General features: G+C 34.0%; 1 protein-coding gene across 1 annotated transcript in view; it reads left to right on the top strand.

The window, feature by feature from the left end:
• LOC150093159 (ubiquitin-conjugating enzyme E2 Z-like) overlaps positions 1–12,678 on the top strand; it is a 61,706-nt gene that overhangs the window by 2,814 nt on the left and 46,214 nt on the right. The gene's annotated exons all lie outside the window — the stretch shown is intronic.

The raw sequence follows: 12,678 nt of genomic DNA, 5'->3' as shown, positions 1-12,678 counted from the left end.
CTAACATGTGAGGATCCAGTGACCAAGATTGTGGTGGGTCTATGGAATACTATGAGAATGGATGGAAGGTCACTGGGCTTCAAAATCAGCTAGTAAGCAAAATGGAGGAGACAAGAGAGAAGTGTGTTATTAGAGTGGTTTTTATGGGATTGATGCTGAAGACCAGTACATGACAAGAAGGGAGAGAACAGAGGGTCCCTTTGGAAATTATACGAGTGTAGTTAGCAAGGTTTTAGGACTTGATTTTTTGCTTGGAGGGTGGTGAATGGGTTACAAGATGTGGTTGCAAGTACTTCATCAGCGAATGAATTCTAGAAGAGGTATGATGGGTATCGTGCTACTGTTTGCACGATACCCATCATACAAGTCTCCTGTAATGAGCTTTATGACTTTGGAGATAGATTCGTACTTGTGTACTGTCATAAGATTAATTCTCCACTACAAGTGCATTACGTAATTTCAAGTTTTAATTTTTCTATGCAAGGTTGGTTGATTGGTAGAGCCTCTGCTACTAATGGCTCGCAAAAAGTTAAGCAAGTTTGAGCGTGGTTAGTAGTTGGATGGGATCAATTGTTTGATGCTGTTGGCACACTTTCCTTCGAATCTTTGGACTCCCTGGAGGTGTCACATAATAATAATAATTATAATAATCTTTTACTATGACTTAAGAATAAATAGCAAGCTTTTCTATTCAACCATGTGCACATGAAACGAAATAGCATTTCATGCTGAGGATCTGTTTTTTTCAATGAGTGTAGTGTTGTAATCTTTATAAACACCATAAACATCCATTTGCAAAATTATAAATTACTGATATAAACTTATTTTGAACAAATTATTCCCATTTTCTTTCACGTTTGATTTTTTTTTTTAATTTTAAATTGCAGTGTGTGTGTGTGTGTGTCAAGTATTTCTAAGTTGAATTGTTTCCATTTCTGAATTTATGTTCATTTATTGTTGTTTTATTATTTTTTTTTATTGATCTCTTACATCTGAGCTAAAAGCACCTGTAAGCACATCAGTGCCATTATGTAGGATCCATGATGGTTGGGAAAGAAGCTGATTGTAGTTGTTTGGGAACACTTCATGAAGCAAAATTGTTCCATAAGTAAATAGAATAAAAAGCAACAGAAGAAAGTTCGCTACACTTGCATTTGTACTGAAAAGGGATCTTGGACATCTGCTGCTCTTGTTTTTAACAGGTCCAGCAGAAAGTGGTGGAATGTTGGTTGCTAGTTTTGTGAAGAAGTAACCGTAGAAGTATTTGTAGAAGAGACATATTTGAAACAATGCATCTCTGAGGTAGAGATTGAATGAGCAATACAGAAGAGGTCATCGTATCTGAGCCAAATTTCTCTCTTGTGAACAGCAGATAGAATTTTTACGGAGACTTTTCAATGCACCTCAAATGTGAGTATTCCAAGGATTGTGTGGATTGGTGAAAAATGGCATCTTGAGTGGAAGAGAGTGCTAATTTTTATTTTTATTTTTTTAAGTGAGAAAGCTAATGATTTTTTTATGCCAAGGGAGGCTAAAGGTAAATGTCAGTTCAATCAGAGATCTCATATGGTGATTTGATTATTATTAAGGGTAAGAATAGGGAACTTAAGATCCTCTAGTACAAAAGAAATGGGAAGACTTTTGGTGGCACTGAAGGTGACTAGATTGTCCTTTCCCCACTGAATTTGGTACAGAGATCATTGTTTAAGGAGCTGGTTGCAAGTTGTCTTGATGCTTAGGAGAGAGAGCACTGTGTGGTTTGTTAAATGAGAAGAGTACTATCAATAAAGCTACAGATAGGATTAGTGAAGATTGAGAGTAGATTGTTTATATATTAGAGGAAGATGTACATAATAGAAAAGTTCTTAGGTACACTTGCATTTATGGTGAAACTTGGAGAGAAGGAACCATTCACCACAACATGCACTGAATAACCAGAGAGAAAGCTCTGGAAATTTTCTCAATGAGATCACATTTCTCCAAATCTTTTTGTAGTATGTATCCAGAGATGGGTGATGTAGGCTGAGAGGTAGGTCTAAGTCTAACCAAAAAACAACGAGGCACTCAGTTTCTGTTATAGTAGGAGGTGATTTTGCCTGGGTAATCTGTGCAAGAGTTGAAGATAAAAAGGAAGCAAATGTAAGTATTTTGACTAAGGTCTAATCTTCTCTCTATTATTGTTCTTCAAGTATTGCCTCTCTTGTTTCTTTATTCTTTCTGAATCCAAATTGGTCTTCATCAAATAGACAATCTATTTTTGAATAAATTCTATTTTGAATAATTTTTAGCAGAATTTTGCTAACATGTGGGATTAAAGTTATTGTTCTAAATTGGCTGCATTTGTTTGCATTATTCTTTTTTGGTATTGGTATTATGGTTGATTTCATAAACTCTTTTGGTATTTCTCCTATCATAGATTTGAGCTATTAATTGATAGAGAAAGGTTTTTGTCTCATCACTTAGATTTTGTAGCAGTTCTATAGGAATATTGTCTACACCTGGACTTTTTCCATTACTCATTTCGGACAGTGCTTTATCAAATTCTTCTCGCATTATTGGGGGTCCTAGATTATCTTCATTTTGATTTTCTATGCTGATATCAACATCAAGTTCGTCGCCATTATAGAGATTTTCAAGATAATTCTTCCATTCCATTAATATATCCTCAGATTCTATTAGTAATTTTCCATTTTCATCTTTGATGGCATTGTTTTTGCTGTTCTTATTAAATTTGAAAGTCAGTTTGTTAATTTCTTTATAGGCTTTCTCTGTTTTCTTTTTTAAATAATTCATCTATGTTATTACACTGTTCTTCCAGGTATTCTTTTTTGGCTTGTCTACATTTTCTTGTAATTTGATTTTTAAGATATTTGTATTTGGCCACATCTTCTTTAACAGCATTTTTATATTTTCTTCTTTCATCCATAAGGCCAAGTATTTCATCTGTTATCCAATGTTTTCTTTTTTCTTTTTCTGCATTTTTCAATAATTGATTTGATGAATTTGTAATTAACTCTTTAATCATATTCCATTGGTTTTCAATGTTATTCTGACTATTTGTTTTCTGGAATGTTATGATCAGTTGCCTCTTGGTATCCTCTCTTTACTTCTTTACTCTTTAATTTTTCAAGGTTCCATCTTATTGGTTTGTATTTTTGGATTTGTTTCCTATGTTTCAGTTCTGTTTTCATTAAGACAAGGTTATGGTCACTACTAATGTCAGCACCTGGATAGCTTTTGCAATTTTTTATTTGGTTTCTGTATCTTTTCTTGACCAATATATAATCTATTTGATATCTGTTTGAATCCCCACCTGCTTTCCAGGTGTATCTTCTTCTTTTTGGAGCTTGAAATAGTTTATTTGCTATAACTAACTGTTTTTGTGTACAAAATTCTATTAATTGCTTTCCTCTTTCATTCCTACGTCCAAGACCAAATCTTCCTGAAACATTATTGCTCTCTTCTCCCACTATAGCATTCCAATCTCCCATTATTATTGTATTGTCTCTGTCTTTAAAGCTGCTCCAGATTTCTTCATCGCTATGTTGTGATGTTGGCATGTAGACCACTATAATATTGAGGTTTACTGGTTCATTTTGAATGCTTATCGCCATGATTCTGTCACTATAGTTAATTATTGTAGTGATTAACTTTCCAACTTTTTTATGAAGCATTATTGCAACACCTGACTCGCCCTTCTTTTGTCCTGAATATATTATCCGAAATTCTCCACTCCAGAAATCACCCTGTCCCTCCCATCTCGTCTCACTCTAGACATGCCCAGAATGTCTATTTCAAATCTTTCCATTTCTTTTTTCACATTTTCTATTTTACCTGGTTCTATCAGTGTTCTTGCATTCCATGTTCCAATATTCAGTTTTTTTTTTTTGTCTTCATTTTTGAATAAGTACCAGGATTTCGTTGGCTGTCGACCTGAGAAGTCTGGTCAACAGCCAACTTCTCCTGCCGGGCATGACTCCTTCATTGAAGGCTCCATCGCCAATCTTGATTTCATTTTTAACTTCCATTGCTGCTTTCAATTGGTGAATGTAATGTGGTGGTTTCCCCTTGCCTTCCACATCGCAGTATTGTAACATGTATGCTACAGGAGGTTAATACAAGTAGCGCTGCTGCCCACTACTATAACTATTAGTGGTTAGTTGAAAGAGGAGGAAACACCCCTAGCCTAATAGCTTCAGGGAGAATGGAGGACCTCCTCCTGAGGTTAGTAAACAAGAAAAGAGACAGACAGAAAGTTTTAAATAAAGAATCCTCATTAAGAAGAATGTTAGTATGAGGGTGGAAGTGGAAGAGTTAGAGAAAAGTATGACCAAAAAACTTTGAAATAGATCATACTTAGCTCTGGGACCCTGGGTTAGCCATGCCCGTACCTGCAAGTCGCAAGCCCCATGGGGACTTGCGACTACAAATAGTAAAATGGTTTATCATATTTTTAAAACACTCCAGATCAGAGATAATTGTAGAAAGTATTTTTATTTGTTTATCAAGTAAATTCCACTAAATTTTATTTTTGATTTAATCTTTTCTCTTACAGTATTAAAACTAGTTCTGTTCTAGTGTGTTTTCAAAATATGGTGATACATGATTTTACTACTTGTATGTGAAATATGTGACTATTGCAGCGATTTAACTTCAGTATCATCCTAGGTCTACTTCCTACTGAAGCAATCTCAAAGATTGGAACTGGCCTCAGTAATGTGCTTTGCATTATGGGAATACTGAGGGAATTAATGCAAACAACAGCCTCTATATATATAGTCAGCATAGTTGTGAAGATACATCATGTGCAATCTTTGTTTGCTTATGCTTGGATTTAGGATTAAAACAAGAATATAATTATCTTTTATAATTTACTTGACAACCAAGCAAAAAAGAAAAAAAAAACTTTCTACAATATCAGCAAATCTAAATCTGACTTCATAAAGATGGCAGAAAACTCACTTTCTGTTTAAATGGAGACTGCCTTCTGGTCCCTTGAATTGCCATCAGATGCAACTTCTGCTCACCAGCACTTACATTCAGATGGCACTACTGTTATAGCACTTGAAGATACTTCTATCATTATTCTTCCTTCATCTCATTCATGGATTATCAAGACAAATCACCTCCTACCTTCCTTACCTACCAGACTTGAGATGTGGATTTAAACAAAAGATATCAAAGAATAATTTTAGAATTTTGGTATTCCTTGGTATGAACATTTTTCCATCTGAACTTTGTGATTAAGGAGAGATGAATATTTTTCTCATGAGATTATTTTACATGCGTTACCAAGGGTAATTCTTGAAAGCAAAGGTCACAGTTTTAAGGGTAGATACCCTTTGTATCTCTCTTTCGTTCATCAGTGTTATATTGCAAATTTAAAAAAAAAAAAAAATAGAAATATAGTTTTGTACATTGTTTCCATATAAGTTCGTTCAGTTGTGTTAAACATCCACATTACCATATTTGTAATCATGGGATAAATCAGTAACTGTATTTTGTATTCAGCAGTTCATTGTAACTCTTTAATTTTTAAAATGAGGCACACTGGATGTAATTTGAAAATTCATTTTATTTATTATTAGATACCTATTATATTATTTGAGGACCACCATATTATGTTACTATGAAGATTATTTTCTTTGATTTAAAGGGATAAGATGAATAATTTTACTAGGTTATTTTTATGTCAAAATCCATAGTGCAGATAGTCTTCAACTTATGTAAACTCACACTTACACATATTATTGTAAAAGGGCTAGAAAATGGTAAATTATAAAAATTTTACTTAACCTGCCTATGCTATTTTCACATCATTAATGGTTAACTTCTACAAAGCAGAAAGCACATGTGCTTTCCATATACAGTCTCACTTTCAACACAGAATACTATATTTTTAGTATTCGCATGTATCCTAAATACTTCATGATTCTTAAAAGTCCAAAGAGAAATATATATGTTAGCCTGTTATGGAGATTTATGAAGAGAAGAAACAAGCTATATTCAGTCATCTCTTGATAATTTCATAAATGTTAACAGCCAATTAAAATTTGTTTATTTTTTTTCTATTTTCTCATTCCATTTATATTGTATTATATTTATTACCTTGTACTGATAATTATGCAGCTAATTCTCTTTTTACACAGTTTCAAAATAACATGGCGTAGAAAACTAAAGCAATTCTATTTTCATTCACATAGTATATTTTGATTTAACCTGTTCAGTGGTGTTTATTTTTAAAATTTCTGTTTGAATTCAGTTTTGTTAAAACGGGTATTTCCATTATAATTACCATTTCCCAGAATGGTACATACGTACTTAAAATTGAATTTTGGGGAACCCTCTCGATGTTTTTACTATCAGGGATTACTCTATCCTACAGAATGTAGACAATTGAGGTGACAACAAAAAAATCAATTTTTGTAATTATGATTCCCCAAAGTTAAGCTTACAGATCCGTTATATTCACTTGTCGTTGGTTCCTGGAAGCAGAAGGGTGCTATGCTGATTCCTTGAAGTTTAGTTGGTCCGTTACTGGAGGCCCATCTATATAAAGCTGCTTGGAAGGAGTTAAGTTGTTTGCTAAATAATCATTTCTTGTTTACAATTTGAACTGTACACATTTTCTTCATGCAATAGAAAGCAGTAGCAATAGCATCATCATCATCAAATTCCTGCCAAGTACCCTCAAGGGGTTACAGGATATGATAGTACTACATGAAAAATTTACATCATTACTAACTTCCTATCTACATTTTTCCTCCAAATCAGTCTGTTACTTGTCAAGACTCCAACATTATCAGATCTTATATTTCTATTGTCTAAGGCACTTTGTACTGTATCAATCCACCTATATCTTGGCCTTCCTCTGGTTCGTTTTCCTGCCAACCTAGCAGAGAACACTTGTTTTGCTAATCTTTCCTTGCCCATTCTGTTCAAGTGACCATACCACCTCAGATTAGCTATGCTGACAATGTCAAGTTCTTTCCTAATGTCCTTGTTTTTAATATGATATTGCCATTGATGCCATCTGTTCACACCCCTAATCCTCAGAACTCTCATATCTGCGGTCTCTAGTCTTTGGCCCAGCGCTCAGATCCATAAGTTAAAACTGGTTTGAACACTGTCTTGTATACAGCTAATTTAATGTTCCGCCTAATTTCTCTCTTATTCCATATGAATTTATTCAATTGACTTCCTACTATACCGGCTTTGTTGATTCTGTTGTCTATTTCCATATTTAATTTACCATCTTCACTAAAAATCGTGCCTAAGTAGCTGAAATATTTTACTTGTTCCACAGGTTCCCCATTCAAAACGCAGTTGACATTTTCAATGATTCTACCTATTTTCATTGTCTTTGTCTTTTTATTGCTGACCTTCATACCATATCTATTACAACAGTTATTCAATTTAGTCAGGAAATCTTGCAAACTTGTAGCGAATTTATTTAGAAGTATAACATCGTCCATAAAGCAAACAGCTGACATTAACATCTCCAATTCTGATATCATGTTTAATACCACTTTCCTTCATAATGTGATCCACATAGATAATGAATAACAGAGGGGATAATGTACATCCTTGTCTCACACCAGATTTAACATTAAATCATCTTCCTGTACTTCCTTCAATTCTAACTGCTGACTTACAACTCAAATAAAGACTAAGTATTGCTTAATATAATGCCCCATTGACACCATATAACTGTAGTGTATTGAATAGCTTTTCTCTTGGCACCTTGTCGTTTGCCTTTTCCAGATTGACAAAACTTAAATACGGATCTTTGTTATATTCCCATGCTCTCTCTCAACTAATTGTTGTAAAGTGAAGATTTGATCCTGACAGCCTCTATTTGGCCTGAATCCAGCTTGTTCTTCACCAAACTTTTCTTCCACAATTCTTCTCGACAGTTTCTCAGGTATACTGGCAAAATCTTGCCCGAAACACTCAGTAGGAAAATACCTCTATAATTCTTACATTGTTTTATTTCCCTTTTTATATATGGGTACTATTAGAGCTGTACTCCAATCATTAGGAATTCGTCTCTCTGTCCAGGCCTTCTGAACTATGCAGTGGCCACTGTAAGACTTATACCACCATACTTCAGCATTTCTGGACGAATATCATCTACTCCTGCTGCCTTTCCACATTTCAAACCTTTGATGGCTTTTTCTACTTCAAGATATGGATATGTATTCCTGACTGTATGCCTGTTGAGTGTTTTTTACCACTGTGCTATCACTACTTGTTTCATTTAGCAAATTTTCGAAGTTATTACTCCATCATTCAAGGATATCTCTTTCTCCCATTTTCATGTCACCTTTATCATCTCTAACTCCTTTTACAGCACTCATTCCTTCATTTCTAAGCTTCTTTAACAACCTCGAGAATATCTTACCACCTTCTTGATATTTATTTTCTATGTTCTTGCCAAAGTCCTCCCATGACTTTTGTTTAGATAGTTTTACAGTGTTTTGTATTCTCTAAGAGCACAAGCTGACTTATTTGCCAATAACTTTTGATATGCTTTCTTCTTTTCCTTCACTGCCGCTTTAACTTCCTGTGTCCACCATGGAGTTCTGATTTTTCTATCCTTGCAGACAACCTCACCACATGCCTCTCTGGCTGAATCAATCAGGGTTTTCTTCAAGGCTTGCCAGTGAATCTCCAAGGTTTGGTTCCTGTTCTTAAACTCTTTCGTTTTTTCTTCAATAATCTTTGTGTAATTTAGTCTATAATTCACATCTGAGAGCTGCTCAACTTTTATTCGCTTTAAAACTTTCTTACATGTTATTCTTTTCAATATGAAATTCAATTTTATCCTGCTCAAGACTAAATAGTGATCACTTCCAATTTCAAATCCTCTGTACACTCTGGTGTCCTGCACCAGGGAGAAAACATCACTATCAACAATATCATAGTCAATGAGACTTTTCTTATTCCTTGCCTCTTCTCTCCATGTGAATTTGTGCACATTTTTATGTTGGAGCATGATGTTAGTAATAACCAGTCCATGTCCTGAGTAGAAATCCAACAGGTATTTGCCATTATTATTAGCCTTGCTCTTTTCTCCCAATTTTCCCAAAACATTTTTGTGTCTGACAATCACTTCCTACTCTGCTATTTAGATCCCCAACAAGTACCAACTTTTCCTTTTTCATTGTCAGTAGCTTTCTCCAGAGCCTCAAAAAATTCCTCCACCTTAGTAGAGCCTTCTGTAGGACCATAGGCACAAATAAGTCTCATTGTCCAGTTCCCCCATTGTGATATTTGCCCACATCACTCGTATTTAGTGTTGAATAGTATGGCTACTCCTTCTTTTCCTTGATTGTTATTGCCTGAATATAACATTTTGTATTTATTACTCAGAAAGATCTCACCAGTTTTTGTCTTTTTTGTTATAGTCACCCCTATTATGTCGATCTGGTACTTATCTAATTCCTCAGCTAGCTACATTTCAATGCCATTCAGGCTTCTTATGTTGATAGTACCTATCTTTAACTCTGGTGATGTTGTGTTGTGTTGTGCTTTCAGATTTGTTCCAGTAGCTGACTTTTCGTTGTTCGCCCTGGTTCTCTTGCGAAAACAACGGGGGTCTTGTTTAACCGGGCGAAGCCCCAGCCGGCATGAAATTTTGCCATGTTGTACCATCATTTTGTATATTGGTTTAAGCCAATAAGAATACAATTTGGGTTGGCTAAATTGTAAATTATACAGAGTTATACAGATATATATATATTAAATTTTGAAGTTTTATATGCGTAAAATAAAACTTCAAATTAGTAAAATTAATTATTGATTATTTTCAGATATTTTCGTAACATTACCCCATTAATCATGGTGTCAGATAATTCAGTTAGACAGAAGAAGCAAAAAACTATTTCTTTAGAAACTAAAATCCAAATTTTAGATTGTTTAGCAGCTGGAGAAGGTCCAGTATCCTTAAGGAAATATTTTGGACTGAACAAAGCTACAGTGAGAACAATTAAGAAACATGAAGTGGCCATTAGAAAATCTGGTCTGTATGGAACAAAATTAGGTGCAAGTCATCATTATATATGAGAGATATTATAAAAGTGAAGATAAAAATGGCCCTAATGATGCGGATAGCAGATTGCTCACAAAAGGAATACCTTTAGACAGAAATGTCATCAAACAAAATGCATTAGGATTGTACAAACAAATTCCGGAAAAGGAGCTAAGAACAATTGTGATTTTTCTGCAAGCACAGGTCGGCTTACAAAATTTCTCAAAAGATACATGCTTCGTAATGCAAAAATAAAAGGAGAAGCTGCATCTGCAGATGAGCCAGCAGCTAGGGAATTTCTTTCAAAACTGTCTAAAAATATTGAAAATGGTGGATACACTCCTGATCAAGTTTGGAATGCAGATGAGAGCGGCCTTTTTTGGAAAAAAATGCCAAGTAGAACTTGTATAGCGAAATCACAAAAAAAAGTATTGGTGGCTTTAAAGCAGCTAAGGATTGTATGTTAAAACTATTGCTCATTAATCTATCCCTAAAACCATGGATAACGAAAGGTGTGGATTTTAGCACATTACCAGTATGCTGGAAGGCAAACAAAAAAGGTTGGGTTACAAAAGAAATTTTTAATGAATGGTTCCATTAATGTTTTGTTCCAGAAGTTAAACGCTATCTGGAAAAAAATCTAGAGTTTAAAGTTTTATTGATTACAGACAATGCTCCTGGCCTTCCTGTTTTAGAATGTGGCATTTTGTTTTCTGCCACCTAATACGCAACCACTAGACCGGAGTGTGATTGCTACCTTTAAAACTTACTACATAAGACAAACATTCCAATACATTTTGGATAAATTAGTAAGGATAATTTACTGACAGTTATTGAAGTGTAGAAGAAATTTTCTATTTTGGATTGCATCAAACTTGCTAAGTTGACATTATCAGAATTGAAACCATCAACTTGAAATGCATGCTGGAAAGCTACTTGGCCATGATGTGTGAAAAAGAAAAACCCCATACCTTTTGCATACGACTGAATATTCCAGTATCATCAGATTAGCACATGCAGTTGGTGGAGAAGGATTTGATGATTTTTCGTCTGCAGATATTGAAGAATTGATGGTTGACAAGGCTGTTAGTGATGGCAAAATAATAGAAGCTGTCCTTGAAAATCGCAATGAAAAAGAAAAAAGTGATCACTGCAGGATTAATTAAAGAAGTGCTTCAAATGGCTAGTAAATTGCAAAGTCATTTTCTTACACATCATCCAAATACTGTTTTAACGTGAAGTCATGTATGATGCGATATGAAGGATTATAGAAAGATCTAGTCAAAACAGGATCTCAACGATTAATTACAAAGTTCGTGGTTTAAAAAAAAAACCTTCTGAATTATTGCAAATTAGTGCTAATTTAGTTTCTTTTACTGAAGAAAACATTTCACCATTGCAATATGAACATGACGGCCAAAGTGTTTCAAGTGGTGGAAGTGATTTAATTCCAGTCTCACACAAAAGAATGTGACTACTGACAGAAAGTGATGGTGAATAAAATTTAACTAATAACCATATGTGCTGGGGTATTTGGGGATTTTTATATACTTTAAATAAGTATTTAAAATAAAAAATATTCCATTAAAATTAATATGAACAAAAAATAACTTTTTGTTCATATTGAGTTTTCATATCTGGAACCATTTTTCTATTTTTTTCATATGCACTGTATTGTTTTTTAAAGTTTTTTATGGAACCAATCTACCATGTAAATGGAGAATTTTGATGTACAGTCATACCCCGACTTATGCGAATCCAGAGTTACGCGGTTTCTTATATGTATCTTTCGGTATCTTTCAGGCGCTGGCCGCATTTGCCAGTGTCGCACATGCTGTGAACAAACACTGACGTGTTTCGCGCGGTAGTCTACAAACCTTGCGGTTGTTTAATGTTATGTTCTTGATAAAAATTTCATCACATAAAAAAATAATAATGTCATCCAAAAGAAGTAAGTCTGATTCTTCTGCAGCTAGCAAGAAAAGAAAAACATTGACTTTGGAAACAAAACTCAACATTATTAAGGATTTTGAAGGGCAGAAAGAAAATTTGTGAGCTAGCAAAGAAGTTCGATCTACAGGAATCCACAGTAAGAACAATCATAAAAGAAAGGTTTACAGATTTTGGAGGACATAGATTCTAACGAGGAAGAAATTGTAGCCACAAGGCAAGGAATAAAAAAATCATTAGCTTGCTATGAAGAAATTTTGCATGACAAGAAAAATATATTATGCCGTCAGATGAATCTTAGATTTTATGAAACCATCGACATCAAAATAACTTTTTTTTTATGTACGAAAAACTACAGTTATAATTATATTTCTTAAAAAATATAGGTGTTTTTGTAAACCTTTGGTCCCAATTGTATGTTTGTATATATAAATTACATGCAAAATTATACCCCGAGTTACGCGAATTCGACTTGCGCACTTTTTGTTGGTCCCACCGTGTAACTTCTGGGTTTTACTGTATATTGAATTTCAATTTGTGGGAATTTTAATCATAATGTTGAGTTTTTAATGGCACTTAGGACATAATAAAATTTATTACACATGTATTCACAAGAATAAATAATTTTTATTATTGCAAATATTTTGACCAGTTTTCAGGTTAAAATATTTGCAATAATGAAAATTATTTATTCT

This window comes from Typopeltis vanoorti, chromosome 24 (genome assembly GCF_054136105.1).
Source record: "Typopeltis vanoorti isolate ZY-2024b chromosome 24, IOZ_Tvanoo_1.0, whole genome shotgun sequence".
Lineage (NCBI taxonomy): Eukaryota > Metazoa > Arthropoda > Arachnida > Uropygi > Thelyphonidae > Typopeltis > Typopeltis vanoorti.
This window is presented reverse-complemented; position numbering and strand designations above follow the sequence as displayed.